This window comes from Triturus cristatus, chromosome 12, assembly GCF_964204655.1.
Source record: "Triturus cristatus chromosome 12, aTriCri1.1, whole genome shotgun sequence".
Classification (NCBI taxonomy): domain Eukaryota; kingdom Metazoa; phylum Chordata; class Amphibia; order Caudata; family Salamandridae; genus Triturus; species Triturus cristatus.
In genome coordinates, this window is record NC_140595.1 from 28,212,022 (window position 1) to 28,229,951 (window position 17,930).

The window sequence follows — 17,930 nt, forward strand, 5'->3', positions numbered from 1 at the left end:
ACTCCTGCACCTGATGGAAACCATGGATGTGAGCATAGCGCTTATCTCCGAGACCCATCTCCAAGGAAGCCAGAAGCTCAACCTAGCAAACCACAGGGTGTACCGCACAGATCACACCACCGGAGCCAAGGGCGGAGGAACAGCGGTGATTGTCAGCACAAAAGTGAAGCACCACGAGATCTCACTACCACCAGTGGGGAGCATTGAAGCAACTGGCATACAGATCCAGACATCTGCAGGCCCCCTACGGCTGATTGCCGCCTACTCACCCCCAGGCAAGCTAAGCCCGAAGGACTTGGATGCTTTATTGGATCCCCGCATCCCAACATTAATTGGCGGAGACCTAAATGCCAAGCACCAGTGCTGGAACTCCCGCGTGGCAAACAGCAAAGGACACGCTCTACTTGCCCACTCAAAGAAGGAGGACTTTGTAGTGGCTGGCCCAACTCAACCAACACACTATTCAGGCTCTGCACTGCATAAACCGGACGTTCTGGACATCGTCGTCATGAAGAATCTCTCCCAGTCTATGGAGTTGGAAACCCTAACTGCACTGACGTCCGACCACAACCCAGTGTTGATCACAGTTGGCGACGTGCTTGAAGACCAACAACAGGGCACCAGACACAACTACAAGAAAGCAGACTGGAGCTTATACAAGAGAAGCCTGGAGGAGACACTGGCCCCTGGCCCTCTACGCTGCATTGAAGACATTGACCAGGCGGTCCACCACTTCACAGCTGCAGTCCACACTGCCATCGAGCGCAGCGTTCCTGAGCAGAAACCCCAACGCTGCTCTATCTACGACCTCCCGAAGGGCATCAAGCAGTCGATTGCTGGCAAGAACAGAGCCCGGAGAGAGTGGCAAAGGAATCGCACCCCTGACCTGCTGAAGAAATACAACAAGCTGACAAGACAGCTGAAGATGCAAATAAGCCAGCACAGAGGTGAAAAGTGGGAAGCAGCTATGGCTAACTTAAAGGACTCGGACAACTCTCTCTGGAAAATGACCCGACGCTTGACCGGGAAGAAGGAACCAAACCCACCGTTACAAGGGAAGACTCACCTGGCATGCAGCAACAGGGACAAGGCTGAGGTCTTTGCTGACACGTTGGAGGCATCCTTTAGGCCTAACCAGGCTAGCAAACTGGCAGAAGTTGAGCAAGAGGTCGCTAAGCACCACCGGGAGCACACACCAGAAACCGAAGCTGCAAACATTGAGAAATGCTCCACAGGCAAGTTATCGGCCCTGGTAAAGACACTAAAAAACGGCAAGGCACCTGGAAAGGACAGAATAGTCAACCAAGCCATCAAGATGCTCCCAGACGCTGCAGTGGATCACCTTGCTGAGATATTCAACGCCTGCATGCAGCACCAGTATTTCCCTAATGCCTGGAAAGAAGCAAGAGTCATCGTATTCCCCAAGGCTGGGAAACCACTACGAGATCCTGCAAATTATCGCCCTATAAGTCTGCTATCTGGCCTATCAAAGCTCTTTGAAAAAGTTATCCTTGCCCGCCTTGTGGACTTTGCGACAAGTGAAAACCTACTCGCCAAAGAACAGTTTGGGTTCCGGAAAGACCACTCAACAAATCACCAGCTCCTCAGAGTTGTGGACATCATCAGCCATGGATTCAACATCAACAAGTCCACTGGAATAGTCTTTCTGGATGTAGCCAAAGCATTCGACCGAGTATGGCATGAGGGACTGCTTTGCAAACTTATCAAGCTCAAGTTTCCAAGCTATCTGATTAAACTGCTGTCTAGCTACCTGTCAAAACGGACCTTTCACGTGGCGGTACGAGACGAATGCTCAACGCCACGCCCAATCCTTGCTGGAGTGCCCCAGGGATCAATCCTAGGACCATTCCTCTTCAACATATTCACAAACGACATCCCCACGGACCTAAAGAAGACTGATCTGGCTCTTTACGCCGATGATGCAGCAGTCATCTCCCAATCCTTCAGCGAACAGGAAGTGGCCAAGAACCTTGAGGCATCACTCAGCAGACTCTCCGAATGGTACAGCGACTGGCAGATCACCCTGAACACTAGCAAAACCACAGCAACACTATTCACCAGGAAGCTGAACAGAAAACACCCAGCGATCCTCCTCAACGGGGACGAGATCAAATGGAAAAACAGCAGCTCCTACCTGGGGGTGACTCTGGACTCTAAACTCACATGGAGAAACCACATAGAGAAGACCTGCCAGAAAGCAGCAACAAAACTGACTGCATTATACCCACTCCTGAAGACCAAGTCGATGCCCTTGCAGAGCAAGGTGCGAGTAATCACCGCAATAACTCGACCAACCATGACGTACGCTGCACCAGTTTGGAGTGGCTGCCGCCCGCAACATCGGCAAGACCTGCAGAGACTACAGAGCAGGGCCTTACCGATTGCAGCAGGTGCTTCACTCTTCACAAGAACAGCAGACCTCCACAGAGACCTAGGCGTTGAGATGTTGGACGACCATCTCCGCAAACTCAACAGGACATTCTACAAAGGACTGGATCAAAAAGATAACCCACTGATCAGGAAACTTGCAGACATTTCTACGAACCCATTTGACCGCTACCCGAGGCCCATTGAAGCGCTAAACTTGTGAAACTGAAACAACAACACAGCATCCAAAAACCCATCACTGCCTGAGGGCAAACTGCCCCGGCAGGTACCCAAAACTCATCACTGTCAGAAGGCAACCGCCGCGGCAGCCATCAAAAGCTCATCACCACCAGAAGACATTTGACGAAGACAAGACTCTGCGATAAAACTTGCTGACACTTCCGCAAACCATATTGACCGCAACCTGCGGCCTATCACAGCGCTGACCTTGTGATCCAACCTCAACTGTGACAAAGCGTCACATCAATAAGACAACCGAAACAGCGACTAAAAAACTCAAAAATGAATGTGGAGTAATGAGGCTATCGCCTCGGTATCCAAAAACTCACCGCTGTCAGATGGAATCTGACAGGCGAAAACAAGACACACTGAACAAGGCCCTCTTTCTCCTGGGAAATTTGTAAGGAGAAGACCGAGACGAGAGAGGCACTGCTGCTGCATGGTGTGAGGGGGGCTGGGGATCGGTGGGTGGGGGGGCGCTTAGCATGGTGGCATAGAGGTGCGGACAGCTGTAGGGCCACGGTGGTGCATAGGAGCCTGTGTGGCGAGGGTGAAGCGCTGTCTGGGGAGAGAGGAGGGTCGCGGGACAGGGAGCAATGCTGGAGAGGGCGGGGGGGGGGTGCAGATGGTGATAGCTGAGCTGCAGTTTGCTGCTGCACCCCGGCTTCGCCCGTTGCATAGGGGACCGATGCGGCCTTTGGCGGGGGTCGGTCGCGGTTAGGAAGCAGCGGTGCTCAGGAGCAACAGGGGGAAGACCTGGGGGGTAGGCAGGAGTTGCGTGGTATTTCTGCCTAAGCCTTTCGTCCTTCAGAGGCCGGTTGGGTCACAGTTTCAGCGGGGCGCCCGGGAGCCATTGGGCAAGGGGGGTAGGGGATGGCCGGGAGGGGCCAAGGAGTGTATGGTAATGGAGGAGGCGGGAAGGGCTGAAGGAGACCAGTGCAAGTGGCGCCGATCAGACTGTCACCCTCACAGGTGGCCGGGGATAGCAGAGCGGGTAGCTGCGGTCCCACGGGGAGGCTGGGTGCAGGGCAGGGGAGGAGGCACAGGGAGATGGGTGCAGGAGGAGAGGCCTTTAAAGGGGACTGCGGAACCTCTATCCCTAAGACCTTGTCTGATGATTATCAGCTTATACAGTAAGCGTTTATGAGGAAAGACAAGTGGTACATTAAACCGCTATATTTTCAATTGATCGTCAGGAATTTTGCATGTGAATGATCTGTGTGGAGGGGGGGGGGCAGTGGCACTGGTCCAGGTGTGTGGGGGGAAGCGCTGGGTGGTGCCAATAAGGGCGCCGACATGCGGCCTCCAGCGGGGCCCGGATGTGGTCTTCGCTGTCCGGGGGAGTGCGGATGCAGGGAGGCCGGCAGTTGGGGGGGGGGGGGCTCCAGAATACCGATGAGGTGCCTCATGCGGATACAGGGATGCGTCGGGGGGCGTTGGACGAGGCTGTGCAGGGGTAATAATTCCGGACAAGGTGATCAGGAGGGGGCTGGCTATAGGCGATTGGGCGTCCCATCACATATACCCTGAGGGGGCGGGGGGAGTTGCACCATCAGTAGATCGGGAGGATCACCTAGTGTTAAGGGTTTTGGCGTCATTCCGGAAGGGCCGGAGTCCTTTTGAGTTGCCGCAAGACACCAAATTAATAATAAACAAATAAAGTTTTGGGATATCGACTGGATCACAGGATTGGCGGTGGGGCTGGGACACAGAGTTTGCGACCTCGGACACGTCCAGACGAAGGGCCATTGGATCACGCATGAGGTCGTTGGAGGCTATTATGTCGGGACAATTTGGGGTGTGTGCCCTGGGTCGGCAACCTACGTGCTGGAGGGTCCGGGTTCCGGGGCTGGTTTCATTGGTGGGCTGAGAACTGCCGACGTTGGATGGGGGGGGGGGGTGAATGTTTAGATCTCGGCGTGTGATCCTGGGCAGTTTATGAATCTCACAATATGCCGAATAAGAGGAATTCGGCCTGGGGTGAGGCACGGGGGGTAGGGCGTAAGGGCGCGGCAAGTTCTGGAGGCAAGGGAGTGCCGAGGTGCACAGGGCCCTCGCTGAGGGGGCGTAAGGAAGGGCGGCAAGGGTAGGTTACGAATTAAGGCGGGGAAGCAGGCCTCACAGGGGGAGGGTTCGTTGGCAGATATTAATGGACTGGGTCGGTTAGAGAAATTAGGTTCTTTCTCTTGGGAAGTTTACAAGAGAAGTGGTGGTGCTGCTGCTATAGAGGGTGAGGTGAGGGGGGGCTCAGGGAGCAGTGGGTCTCCGGAGGGATGATGTACCGTTAACCAGGGAGAGTGTGTAGGAGAGATGTGTTGGCAGCCAGCTGGGTATGCTGTGGAGGCCTGTAGCGCTGAGGGCACGGCACACAGGGAGGGGGGGCAGCGACCCCCCACCCCTTTAAAAGTACTAACAATTTTGGTACGGTTGGGAGGATCATAGTTTCGGCGGGGTGCCCGGGAACCATGGGCAGGTGGGATGGGGCGGGGTCAGTAAATACAGGAAACATTTGGGATGTAGGTTATGGGTACATTGGACCGCGATGTGTTGGTAATGGATCGGCAGTGTAACTCCTGCATGGAAAGTGCATGGACATCGTTAGTGGTTTCGAGGCAAAGAGTTCACGCGTGTGGCAGCGCTCTTAGGGGTACCAGGCACAGGGTCTCGGCACGGTTTAATGGCCTGTGAGCTTGGGCAAAATGATTGGTCTCCTCCGGGCACCTGCTAATAAGGGGCGGGGAAGAAAACCTCCTGTCCTGCGGTGGCCGGGGGTGCGTAGGAGCAGGGAGCGGACACCGTGGTTCGGCAGCCTGGGGAGGGGTCTTCATTGCGAAGGTAGGGGGGTAGGGTGGCGGCCTGCCCAGGAGGAAGGAGGTTGGGAGGTGAGAACGGGGTCGGGCCATGCCATGGATCTAATGGGCATTACCTCGCATTGAACCGTGTTAGTGGTTGGCGCTAATATAGTACCCCCAGGGGCACCCCGCTGTCCCCCCTCCCCCAAATTAGGTTACCCAATGACACACACGAGACAGTTGGTGTTGGGTAACAAATGCTGCAGGTTTATTACATAATTTCAAGATATGTAATGGGTGGGTTATCTTACGGGCGATCCAAGGGCAGGCAACCAACTGGGTCGCCTGCCCGCCTGATGAGCCGGGCAGCGCGGGAGCGATGCCCGCCGGTGCTGCCCTCCAGGTGAGTCTTTCTACGATCACGTGCCGTTGGTAATTCTACTCACGCCCCCCCTCTCAGGGCGGAGCGTCGCATAGCAAGCCCCCGGTTGTTCAGGCCCACAACCGCCCGCAGGACTAGCGGGGCGCCGACACAGCTTCCGGGACCTCCCTTGAGGCTCCTCGGTTTTGGCTCAGGCACCCCCTATGGTGCCGCGCAGAGGTACCCTTTGTACCGGCCTGCTTCCAGATCGCCCTGTAACTCCGCCTGCAACGAAAAAGAAAACATTACAACGCTCAGAAACACCCCCCCCCACCCACGCCTACGCCGGGTAAGCGGTAGGGAGGGAAAAGGCGAGGTGGGCGACAAAGAGGTCGCCAGTGAGGGTGGGGGAAGGCTAAATAGCCTCCCCCTCACACCTGGGCCAGGAAGTGACACGCATTGCGCGTCACTTCCAGCCCTGCCAACGGAGGGGGGCTCTGGTCTGCGTCCCCGCCCCCCCCAGTGGGAGGGGAGGGGTGACCGGTGCCCCGGGGCCACTAAGGCGCCGACCGCCGATTGGCCCTCTGCGGGGGCCGCGGTCAGTGGCATAGTACCCCCAGGGGCACCCCGCTGTCCCCCCTCCCCCAAATTAGGTTACCCAATGACACACACGAGACAGTTGGTGTTGGGTAACAAATGCTGCAGGTTTATTACATAATTCCAAGATATGTAATGGGTGGGTTATCTTACGGGCGATCCCGGTGCTGCCCTCCAGGTGATTCTTTCTACGATCACGTGCCGTTGGTAATTCTACTCACGCCCCCCCTCTCGGGGCGGAGCGTCGCATAGCAAGCCCCCGGTTGTTCAGGCCCACAACCGCCCGCAGGACTAGCGGGGCGCCGACTCAGCTTCCGGGACCTCCCTTGAGGCTCCTCGGTTTTGGCTCAGGCACCCCCTATGGTGCCGCGCAGAGGTACCCTTTGTACCGGCCTGCTTCCAGATCGCCCTGTAACTCCGCCACAGCCCTGGAGGCGGCTCACCGTCGCAGCCAGGGCCCCCCACCACCTGCTATAGTCTTACCTGCAACCTCTCCTATCTAGGGCTTCCTGCAACTAGCTGGAAGGGAACCATCCTAGCAGAAAGAAGAGTTTGAAATTCTGCCACCTCAAGACAGTGTGACAGCGCTAGCAGGACTCAAACCCTGTGAGATCCCTTATATCCACAGGCCCAAGACTTACCAGTGAGCTATAGCTCCTGGTGTTGTAGATGGCCCCATCTATGCCCCCAAGGCCTGGGGAGATATGCCAAGAACTATTTCGCCCCTCATGCGGGCAGGTTACCCTCTTCACAATTCTGGGCCTGCCCTCTTTGGCTATGAAGGCAAGAAGGGTTTTTACTTAACCTTTGGCCAGTCCTCTGATTGCTAAACCTGGAGCACCGGGGTGCTCCTGGCTGCCAGCGCGTGACCATGGTCAAGGGGCGACTCTCGCCCCTGCCCACCATCCCCTATTCCTTATGGGAATTGTGCCCCTACAGATCCCTCAGTGATGTAACCCCCTAGGTATACCAGCTTCGGGAATCTGTCTGGCTTCAACATTGCGCGCTGTCAGTAAAGTTCAAGCATTGAGGATTGACAAGTCCTACTACGCCCCTCCCATCATGCTCCTCAGAAGGAGGGTGGCGGGGGGTGCCCTCCCCCACAAACCCAGAGCATCCCCAGCAGTGCCAAATTCCTGCTCCGTTGAAGTGGAGATTTAGTGCACCCTGGGTGTGTCAAATGTACTATTGACATACTGTCCCCTTGCGATTGCCCCGCTGACACCCCAGTTACTGTGCCAGCAGCACCCTATGTTTGCTGGCAGCGCCCCTAGCGCGGTAACGTGTCCGTAAACCCGGATCCCAGTCTCCCGCATCTGCGGTACGCGACCAGTGAATCCGGTGGGGGGTACCCCCAACCGCAATGGTCCTCTAGACATTAAGAAAAGCCCTATTTTCCCTGGGCCCAGCTGTGAGGCCCGAGGCCCGCCTATGGAGCCTATTTACTTGTTTTGCTACTCGGCCCCTTTATGGGTAGGCCTCAGAATTAGGGCAACGCGCGTGCTCCCAGGGCACGGTGCTCCCAGAAAGCAGATGTCCGATACCCACGCGCTGATACTTTCATCTGTTGCTAACTGCCCACGGCTGGAAGCTTCCCAGGAACCGTAGACTTCGTGGGCCCACCTAAAATGATCCCATCGACTGGAGGGAACCCAGTGGTGGCAGGACCTGCATGGTACTCCATCCCCGCGTAGCTAACGCTTATTTGTGACGCCCGAGCAGGAGATGCCCCCTTAGTCTCAGGTTCTACCCCTAAAGGGTAACCTCGGGGGCGGACAAGTCTGTGGGAACCAACCGGAAACTTTGGTGCAAATACCGGCCCTATTCTGAATGTTGCGAATGCTGCATGGTCCATAATGCCCTGACGCCATGAGGCTCTACGTGGTGTTTACCAAACTTTTTGAACGACCGCACCCTTGCTATATAACAACTATATCACCCACAAGCCGCCCTGGCTAAAGCGCGGGTGGAAGGTCTTCACTGAAGCAACCCGAAATCTGTCTGGTTGCAGTGGAATGCCCCCCAAAGTACACCTGGACCTATTCCTATACGGTTCTTTCCGCTACTTCTCCTGCTGGCCTAACTCTTGGTTGTGGTGCCCAGCTCAGTGTGCTGCAGGCTAATCGGCTTAACAATGAACTATCGGTGGATTTGAGACAGAGGTACACTCCAAGACACCGAATAACCACGGGTTAAAATCTGCTCGCGAGCGGCGCACCCGCAACCACCTGGTCAATCACGCCGGTAACCTATGTGGTGCTAAGTCAGTGCGTCCCCGTATTCAATGCGAATGGGGCACTGAGCTACACCCATATCTACACCCATCTAGTGGCTCAATCCAGACTTCCTTTAGCATTAGATAATAACTACCATTCCATCTCGGTTGCGTTGCCCTGCCCGACTAGGCACCCACCTGGGTGTCTAGGTTACAGTTAGTTATGTGTGGTTACCCCCATGTCAGTGCCACTATGAGTGACAGTTGAAGGCGGCCCACATAAGCATGTTGGCGGGGCAGAGTTGCGGGCATAAGCATACCTCTTATAGACTGTCGGCAGCAACCCGTGTTTAACTGTTACTGATATGGCAATGACCGTTCTACGTTAGGACTATCCCGACTCTGGTCCGACCTACCCAAGGACTGATGCACTTGGGAGCGCAAGGCCGTAGGCAATAGGGGTGGGTGTCGAGACAACAACAACGACAAACGACCCAAGCCCCCTTTCAGCAAAAGGTTGGAGACGAGCTACACGTGGAGACATGTGGTCAGGATCGTACTGCGCGACCCTCGCTGTAATTAGCACTCTCATATTGCGCGAACTCGACCCGAATGGTATGGCAGCGCTGTGCATGATCAACATATTTACACACATATTCGGGCACGGGAGTGAGATCATGAGCCGCCAGGTCCTCAACCCTCGGGAACCCAGGCATACCAGGTCCAGCAGCTCGCATACATAATCGGGCACGGCAATATTCATTGATTTACCCAGCGTCGCAACCCAGCTTGAACTCGATCCGAAGGTAATGGCGCGCCGTTCATGAGCACTGTATATACATGCATCATCGGGCACGTGGATATTAAATTATCTGCCCATAGTCCCAGCGTGACCCGCCCGAAGGTGTTGGAGTGCAGTACATGAGCCATAGGTATTAACATACCTATTCGGGCACGGTCGATTAGTGATTAGCTCAAACCGTAATGACCGCGAAATTATTCGAGCGCCGGACACAAGCACCGACCGAATAACCCATTCGGGTGCAGGGGGAGTCGTAATGCCCGAAATCATCTAATGCGCGCGAATGTGGGCACAAGCAATTCTTGTGAATAATACGTGCACTTGTATCATGTGTCTGCCTTATAGCAAGCCAGCACATACATGTTGCATATTGTATAGCGCGAACTCGACGCCGAAGGTATTGCACCGCTTCACATGAGCACTGTATTTACGTTACACATACAGGCACGGGGAGCGTGAGAGATTCGTACCATAGAACACGAACCCCATTCCAGGTCACGCGAGCACCGCACCATATTCACCCTTGAGGTGCGTGGGGGGATTAGTAATACCCGTAATCGCCCGATGTGAACAGTGCATGTACTGGTATCATGTATCTGAATATCGGAAGCCCAAAGCAGACGCCCGACCAGGGACATGAACCCTGGACCCTCAGATTCAAAGTCTGATGCTCTACCGACTGAGCTATCCGGGCCCTTAGGATGCATATTTATATAGTGCGAACTCGACCGGAAGGCATTTGGAGCACTTTACATGAGCACCGTATTTACATTACATCTTCACGCAGGGGGGCTTCAGAAATTCGTACCATATTACCCGCTCCCCAAACCGGATCACGCGAGCACCGCACCAGATTTTCCATTGAGGTGCGGGGGGGGGGGTTTATTAATGCCCATAGTCGCGTATGTGAACAATGCACGCACTTGTGTCATTTATCTGCCATATAGGAAGTCAGCAATACATGTTGCAGAATTATATAGCGCAAACTCGACCTGAAGGTGTTGGAGCGCTTTACCTGAGCACCCTATTTACATTACACATTCCAGCACGGGGAGCTTACAAGATTCGTACCATACTAAACGATCCCCGTGCCAGTGTCCATTGCGCCTGCCGCACGCAGCCCACTGCATGCCCCCCCCTCCCTCAACGGCAGCATAGGGAGGGGGGCGATACCCTTTACCAGGGAGCGCCACAGGTGTTGCACCGCCCGCGATCAGCGGGGACCCAGGCAGCTCCCAGCCTTGCAGTGCTGGTGCATTGGGGCTGTGAACCCACGCTAGTCTCCTACCGGCTCCCACGGCACAGGGTATGCGGCTTCAAGCCGGCTGCACCCCCCTTAATTTACTTCGCTTGCGAGGGCGACCGCCATTGTGAAGTATGCCCCGCGGGCGATCACTAACCTGTGTGCTCTGCCGGACCAAACGAAAGGTACGCCAACCGATACAGAATCAATGTAACTTGAACCTGTGACTTTGCGAGCAAGCGTCCCAAGGCCGAGGACCCACGCATGCTCATGCCCGCTCCCACCGTGCGCCGGGTGCGCGGGTTATTGGCCGTCCGCTCCCATACCAACTAACGTGCGCGAGGTCCACCGCCAGCAAGCAATACACCCCAGGACCTTAATGGAGCTTTCAAGAATCTATGGGACTTAAGGGATGGCCCCGGCTAGCAAGAGTTCCATTCCCTCATTCAAAACCGGGGATAAACACATATCACAGGCAACGTGGGGAGAACCCACCTAGTGTTCTAATTGTGCATGTTTCAACAGCGCGAAGGTATCGGTAATTTGCCCCCTGCGCCACTTACACCCTTGTCCAGTCACGAGCGGGTTCCGTCGGTCAACCGGACACCAAGCACGATCTAGGAGAGAGAATGGAGAGGTGAGAATAATTTTTTTTTATTTTTTTTTTTTATTGATTAGATGCGCCACCCGGGCGCAATTGAAACAAGGTATAGGAGGCGCTCAACCTGGTTCTCTGGCAAGCATGTCCCGATGGCCGTGCAAACGTACTCTCAGTACCCCCCCAAACCTGCCCACGTATTGTAGCGCCGTCAGGGTCCCGAGGCGGAAGGCAGGTGACGTAATGTCCCGGGGACCTAATACGCCTTGTACGACAATGGCTACCTGAGAGTAGAGTTTGTACTTTTGCCCCCGTATCTGGGGGTCACTCGTATCATTGTCAGGGCCAATCACCATTCAAATGTTATTTATTTAATGTAGATTTATATAGCGCGAAGGTATTAGAGCGCTTTACATGAGCACCGGTTACATTCAGGCACGGGGAGATTAAGTGATTCGCCCAGAATCACAGGATGTGGCGTCGACCCCGAGGCTCGAACCCTGGTTCCCTGCACCAAAGTTGGAAATCTAGCCGTCAGACCACAATCGCTCCCCCACGAGTAGAATAAGTGGGTGGCCTATCATCGCGCGATGCGGACGCGGCTCAGAGACTCGAAAACACCAACCAGATTGAGATCGAGGACCTGAGCCTCGGTCCTTGACTACATGTAGCTCTTTATGCATATCTTCTTTATCTAGCGCGAACTCGACCCGAAGGTATTGGAGCGTGTAGCACCGTATTTACATACATATTTAGGCACGGAGAGATTAAGTGATGTGCCCCGAATCACAGAATGCGGCCCGAGACTCGAAACACCAACCAGATTGAGATTGAGGACCTGAGCCTCGGTCCTTGTATACGTTTCGCTCTTTATGCATATATTCTTTATCTAGGGCGAACTCGACCCGAAGGTATTGGAGCCCGTAGCACCGTATTTACATACACATTTAGGCACGGGGTGATTAAGTGATTTGCCCCGAATCACAGAATGTGGACGCGACCTCGCGGCTCGTCCCTGGTTAAGTACCCTGTATCGTTGCCAGGGCCATTCGCTATTCAAATCAAAACCCAACTATAGTTGTACATCGCGAAGGTCTGAAAGCGCTGTACCCGAGCACCGATGTAAAAGCCGACAGACGCATTCGCTCCCTACGAGCGGAATCAGGGTGGCCTATCGACGCGCGATGCGGACGCGGCTCCGAAGCTCGAAGACCTCGCACCCCCCGAGTCAGTGCGGCGGGGGTGAGGAGATGCCACGACGGGCGGACAAGGTCCCGCACAGGAGGACACACCATGGGACAGGGATGCTCCCACCGCTCCCGTCCATACGCCCAGCCTCAGAAAACGGCACCGCTCCCCACTCTCCCTTGGGCCCTATCCGTTCGCTGGGGATGAAGGTGTCTGCCGAACCAGGGATCGAACCAGGCGCGTCACATTACACAGGCCCTAGTAGAATCAGTGGCTGGCCTATCTCGCGATGCGAAAGCGGCCCGAGCCGCGAAAACACAAACCAGATTCGGACCTTGAAGCCATGAGGCGCGGTTCATGTATAGGTTACGCTTTTATGCATATTTTATATAGCGCGAGCTCGACCCGAAGGCATTGAAAATATTTGCCGAGTTTTGATCCCAAACCAATCAAGTATTACAGCGCCTTACATAGCACCTGTTACGTTACATGAGGACCTACATTCACGTTTTGTAAGGCACGGGGTGATTAAGTGTTTTGCCCCAAATCACAGGAAGTTCAGCAGGCATTACCGAGACTCAAACCTAGTTCCCGAGGTCCGAGGTCGAGCGCCCTAGCCGTTAGGCCAACTCCTCGTAGCGAACGCTTTACATAGCACCGTATATAAATACATATTTACATACATATAGTTAGGCGCGGGAAATTGAGTGAATTAGTGATTAAGTGACTCAGAATGTGGACGCGACCTCGCGTCTCGCCCCCTCTGTATTACTGCACCAGAGGCGGCCACGCAGCCTCGGACCACAACCCTTTCCACTTCGATTCCGGCAATACAGTCGTCAGCATCACGAGCCTCAGCAGCTCATTGGACGCAACCCCCACCGGTGGGCGGCGCCGCCCTCCGAGGGCAGCCCTGCACTACTCGCCCCGTTTCCCCCATGCAACGAAAGGACGCGGTCCGAGGCCCGCCCCCGGCTCTTCAACGCCCAGGAGCAGGCAGGCCGCAGGGCACCACCATCAACCCAAGGGGCCGGGGCCGCAACTCAATGGCATCAGCCATGCGTGGCCCGCACTCCCCAACTTCCGCAACGGTCCGAGCGTGTTCACAACAGCGCGTGCTCATTAGCCCAACCCCGCCTCTCAACCCCCCATGCCCCCATCTTGCGCCCCCTCCGCCCGTGGCGATCCTTGCCACAGGGCCCCGTCGACCTGGTACTGCCCAGGGACAGGGCCGGGGCGGAGTGGGTGCAGCAAGACTCACCAGAACAAGAAGCGTGGAGGCGACGACAATCAAGAGTGCCGTGGGGGCCGGAGGCGCATGAAGACGGCGCGGACAACGGACCGATGCAGCGAGGTGAGGAAAAGGCGAGGTGGGCGACAAAGAGGTCGCCAGTGAGGGTGGGGGAAGGCTAAATAGCCTCCCCCTCACACCTGGGCCAGGAAGTGACACGCATTGCGCATCACTTCCAGCCCTGCCAACGGAGGGGGGCTCTGGTCTGCGTCCCCGCCCCCCCCAGTGGGAGGGGAGGGGTGACCGGTGCCCCGGGGCCACTAAGGCGCCGACCGCCGATTGGCCCCCTGCGGGGGCCGCGGTCAGCGGCATTTTGGTAGCAGGAGTCAGTGACCCATCCTCGTGTCGGCTACGAGAGTTTACATAGCAATAGCTATGTTTACAAACATTGTTGTCCAAAAAGCGGGGACTGGCACCAGTTCTTACACTGGCTGGAGTAATTTGCTCTTGGGGGCCTAGAGGCACTAGTCGGAGACATTAGTTAATTCAAGAGCAATTAGAGAGAGGGTGACGCGGGGGTTGCCTACCGGCCTGGGGTGGAGGGGGGGAGCTAAGGTAAGAGATGGGGGCACTGGTGGAGGGTGGCAGCGAGGGAATATGAGGAGGAGGTCAGGAGGGGGAGGTTCTATGGGGAGAGGAGAGGCACTTGTGGCGGTGAAGGAATCCGGGGAGGAGGTCAATAGGGGGGGCCATGGAGGGATGAGTGGCACTGGTGGAAGGTGGTAGTAGGGGTATTTACGGAGAAAGAGGTTATTGGTGCGGCGCCAAAAAAAAATAAACACTTTCACATCAGCGTTAAAGCCGGCCCTATCATGGCCTTTCTGTTTTGTTTATTTAGTTAGCAGTCGGGTCATAAGGGCTACTGTGGAACATACTTTAAAGTGCGTGCTAATTATATTTACTGCTATATTCAATGTTTTAAGTTTGAAGGCGATGTTACTAATGTTGCACTGGAAAATGAAAGTGGAGCCCGATGGTGCCGGTTATGGGGCTGGGGCCCGAGGTCACCTGTGAGATAAGGTGCACTGGAGAGGAGCTGTGGATAAGCAAGCCTATAAGGGAGTGCGCTGCAGAGTCCGGGGTCAGGTGGAGGTAGTAATGAAGAGGGATTCTCCCTGAAGGCTTGCACAGAGGGAGCCTGTAAGAGAGTGCACTGCAGAGTCCGGGGTCAGGTGGAGGTAGTAATGAAGAGGGATTCTCCCTGAAGGCTTGCACAGAGGGAGCCTGTAAGGGAGTGCGCTGCAGAGTCTGGGGTCAGGTGGAAGTAGTAAGGAATAGGGATTCTCCCTGAAGGCTTGCACAGAGGGAGCCTATAAGGGAGTGCGCTGCAGAGTCCGGGGTCAGGTGGAGGTAGTAATGAAGAGGGATTCTCCCTGAAGGCTCGCACAGAGGGAGCCCGAGAAGTGTCACTTGCCTGATACTCCCACCTCAGAAACCTCCTCTTTCCATCAAAGGAACATTACATGGAAAAAACACTGTTTGAGGGTGATAGTAGTAGAAAGAGATCTGAAAAAGAGTGATGTTTTATGGCGCCTTGTAAGACTAAGAAGAGATAAAGTAGGGCCCTAAAGCAGGCCTGCCTAGACATATATGCGACAACTCGAGCCCGCGGTGGCCCACCCAAATGCACCCTTGGCCCAACCAAATAAAATTCCTGGAGCCGGCCTGGCGGGAGTGTGACCATGTGGTCAAGTGGGTACCTAACGAAGTGGTAATTAAAGCACATGAGGGAATTGTGGCCATGGCGACATGCTTGGGTGGGTGATTAGGGTGGGGGGATATGTTGGGGGGGTTGCTGGGGGATGGGGCGGGGGGCATATTGGTTATATCGCACATTCGCTGTGGATTAATCCTGTGGATGGACTGCCTCGTAGCATAGATGTTGATGCGGTGAATGCTGTACAGTTGTGATCAGTTTGGTGGACTGGTCACTGCTCTACGCTCTGAATTGGCTGTAGGGCGGAGTAATGGGGAAGGGGATTGACTGTATTCTGTTTTGTGACCCAATAAAGTCTGTTTAAAAAAAATAAAAAAAATAAAAATGAGGGAATTGTGGCCATGTAAAAAAAAAAAAAACAACAGAAAAAAAGATTTGCACAAAACACATATTTTCAGCTGTTAGCTCGTGGACGTTCCAAATGGTAAAGCTTCAATAAATAAGCGCTATTCCATTTCCTAAGAAGGGTGATAACGCAAGCTTGATTAAAGAAACTACGTCACTCTCACAAGCACCGAAATACCAGAGAGGTGTCCTTTGGCAGTGCATAGCGCGGGGGTGGGGAGGCGCGAATGGGATGCATCGAGGTGGCTGCAGAAGGCCCAGTTTGGGAACGAGCGGTTTGGTATCGGGCGCCAGAGCCCATGGGGGTTGCGCCAATCAGTGGCGGTGAGGGGCAAGATATAAGGAGGGGGGCCACAAAAAAAAAAAAAAATCTATAGATACGAACATTTGGGTCCATGTGGAGACAAGAAGGGGATATGACATGGTGATAATGTTGCTCACTGGCTAGGGCTGGTTACAATTCAAGTTAGAACCAGAGTGACATAGGAAGTTATTGTTGGCTGGGTTAGAGATAGGTCGGGAAAATATATGAGCGGTTTGGTTACTGGTGGCGGTACAAACACAGTGCGTGCTCATGCCATGCGTTTTGATACTGGTACAAGCAAGGAAGTCGAGAAGGTACGCCAGTAACGACTGGGGTTTCCCGCAGGAGGGTTTCCTTTTAGGGACGAGTAAACTGTTGTGTGACATTACCATAGGGGCCCGGGGGAGAACAGTGTTCCTGGAGGGGTAGGTGGTCCAGTTGAACGCCCTACCGGCCTTGGGGAGAGTGGGCAAGGCGCATGCCGGGGGTTTGGGGTGGAGGGGTTTGGGAGACGGGGGAGCTCCTAATACCTTCCACCCCCTTCCCCAGCACGCCTCTGGCAATGCCGGTGGGGTGGAGGTTGGGTGGGGGGGGAAGAGTACAAGTGTGGGAGTGACTGGTAAATGGCAAAAGCAGATGATAGAGCATGTGTGGGAACACACGGAGGAGCGGTGCCACATGGGTGTTGGGGGTTACGTGGAGGAGTAAGACGGGCAAGGGTGGTGCTACAGTTGGGGTACATGTGGTGCGTTTAGGAAGGCTAACGTTTGGTTTCTATTGTAGATTTGAGCAAGGAATAAATACATCGAACTACAGAGGGGCAGAGTGAACGGAGCAAAGTAGTGTCAGTGGTGGCGTGGGTCACGGAATAGGCAAAGGGAGCCAGAACAAGCATAAGGGGTTGTGACCGGATCTCAAGGTGAGTTACTAAAGATGGGGGGCCGCACGCATCAACGATACGGAACACCGCAAGACAGCGCTGGGGGGTGGGAGGGGTGTGGTACCCGGGGTAGGTTTCCCTAAGCCGGGGCCCATGGTTGATTTAATAGGTATCCACACACTAAGGTACTCACAGCCACCTCTTGCAAAGTTAACATCATTTTCTGTTCTGTTTCGGTTCTGTTGCAGGAGCAAAAAAGGCAAGGATGCCACCAGATGACGTAACAAAGGAAATAACGGGGGAACACGCACAGGTAGCGGGAGCAGTGTTGCGGGCAGTTGTGCCGAGTAGGCCAATTGGAGTGGACAAAGCCCAGTCGAGCAAAGATGTGGCTTTAACAGCAGAAGTTGGTTCCGTGGGTGAGTTGACGGAAGTCATTGAAAAACTGGTTAATAATTGGCATACACACAATGGCGTAAACAATGGGAAGGCGGCAGGGGTAGATAAAGGGATGAAGTTGGACGTTACACAGGAGGGGTCCCCAGTACAAGTCTGGGAAGGGGTGTGTATGGAGCAAGGGGCCCAAGAGGGGGCGGGAAGGAAAGCTTCGGCTCAGTCGGGGAAAGGTGACGCTATTGCTTATGGAAAAGCTCCCTTGCCAAAGGTAACCCAAGCCAGTGATACAAATACAACACTGTCCAGTAGGGTAGGGGCAGGGGGGCTTAATGGGACACGGTCAGAAGCATGGCATATCCCACTGGAGGTGAAAGAGAGAGTTTGGAGGAGGGAATTCCTTGATATTTTCACTCTACTGGAGCATGTGCGCAGGGGGGCAGACACATTACGGATAGCCGGGCCCAGCAAAGACAGCAAGGATAGAAAGAGGATAAGGCCCGAGAAAAATATTAACAACTGGTTGGACGCCTTTGCATTACTGGCAGCCATAATGTTGGAGAAATTTCCAGAGCA

At 54.7% G+C, this 17,930-nt stretch overlaps 1 long non-coding RNA gene and 1 other non-coding gene across 2 annotated transcripts in view; one reads left to right on the top strand and one right to left on the bottom strand.

Moving 5' to 3' along the window:
• The window catches only part of LOC146772286 (uncharacterized), a 30,994-nt gene extending 13,621 nt beyond the window's left edge, over window positions 1–17,373 (top strand). Inside the window, exons 2-3 of the long non-coding RNA XR_014971907.1 lie at window positions 16,865–17,000; window positions 17,210–17,373. This is a non-coding gene — a long non-coding RNA (uncharacterized LOC146772286). The remainder of the gene's footprint in view (window positions 1–16,864; window positions 17,001–17,209) is intronic.
• On the bottom strand, window positions 10,017–10,089 carry TRNAQ-UUG (transfer RNA glutamine (anticodon UUG)). The gene has a single exon. It is a non-coding gene; the product is annotated as a tRNA-Gln (tRNA).
• Window positions 17,374–17,930: the final 557 nt, after the last annotated feature.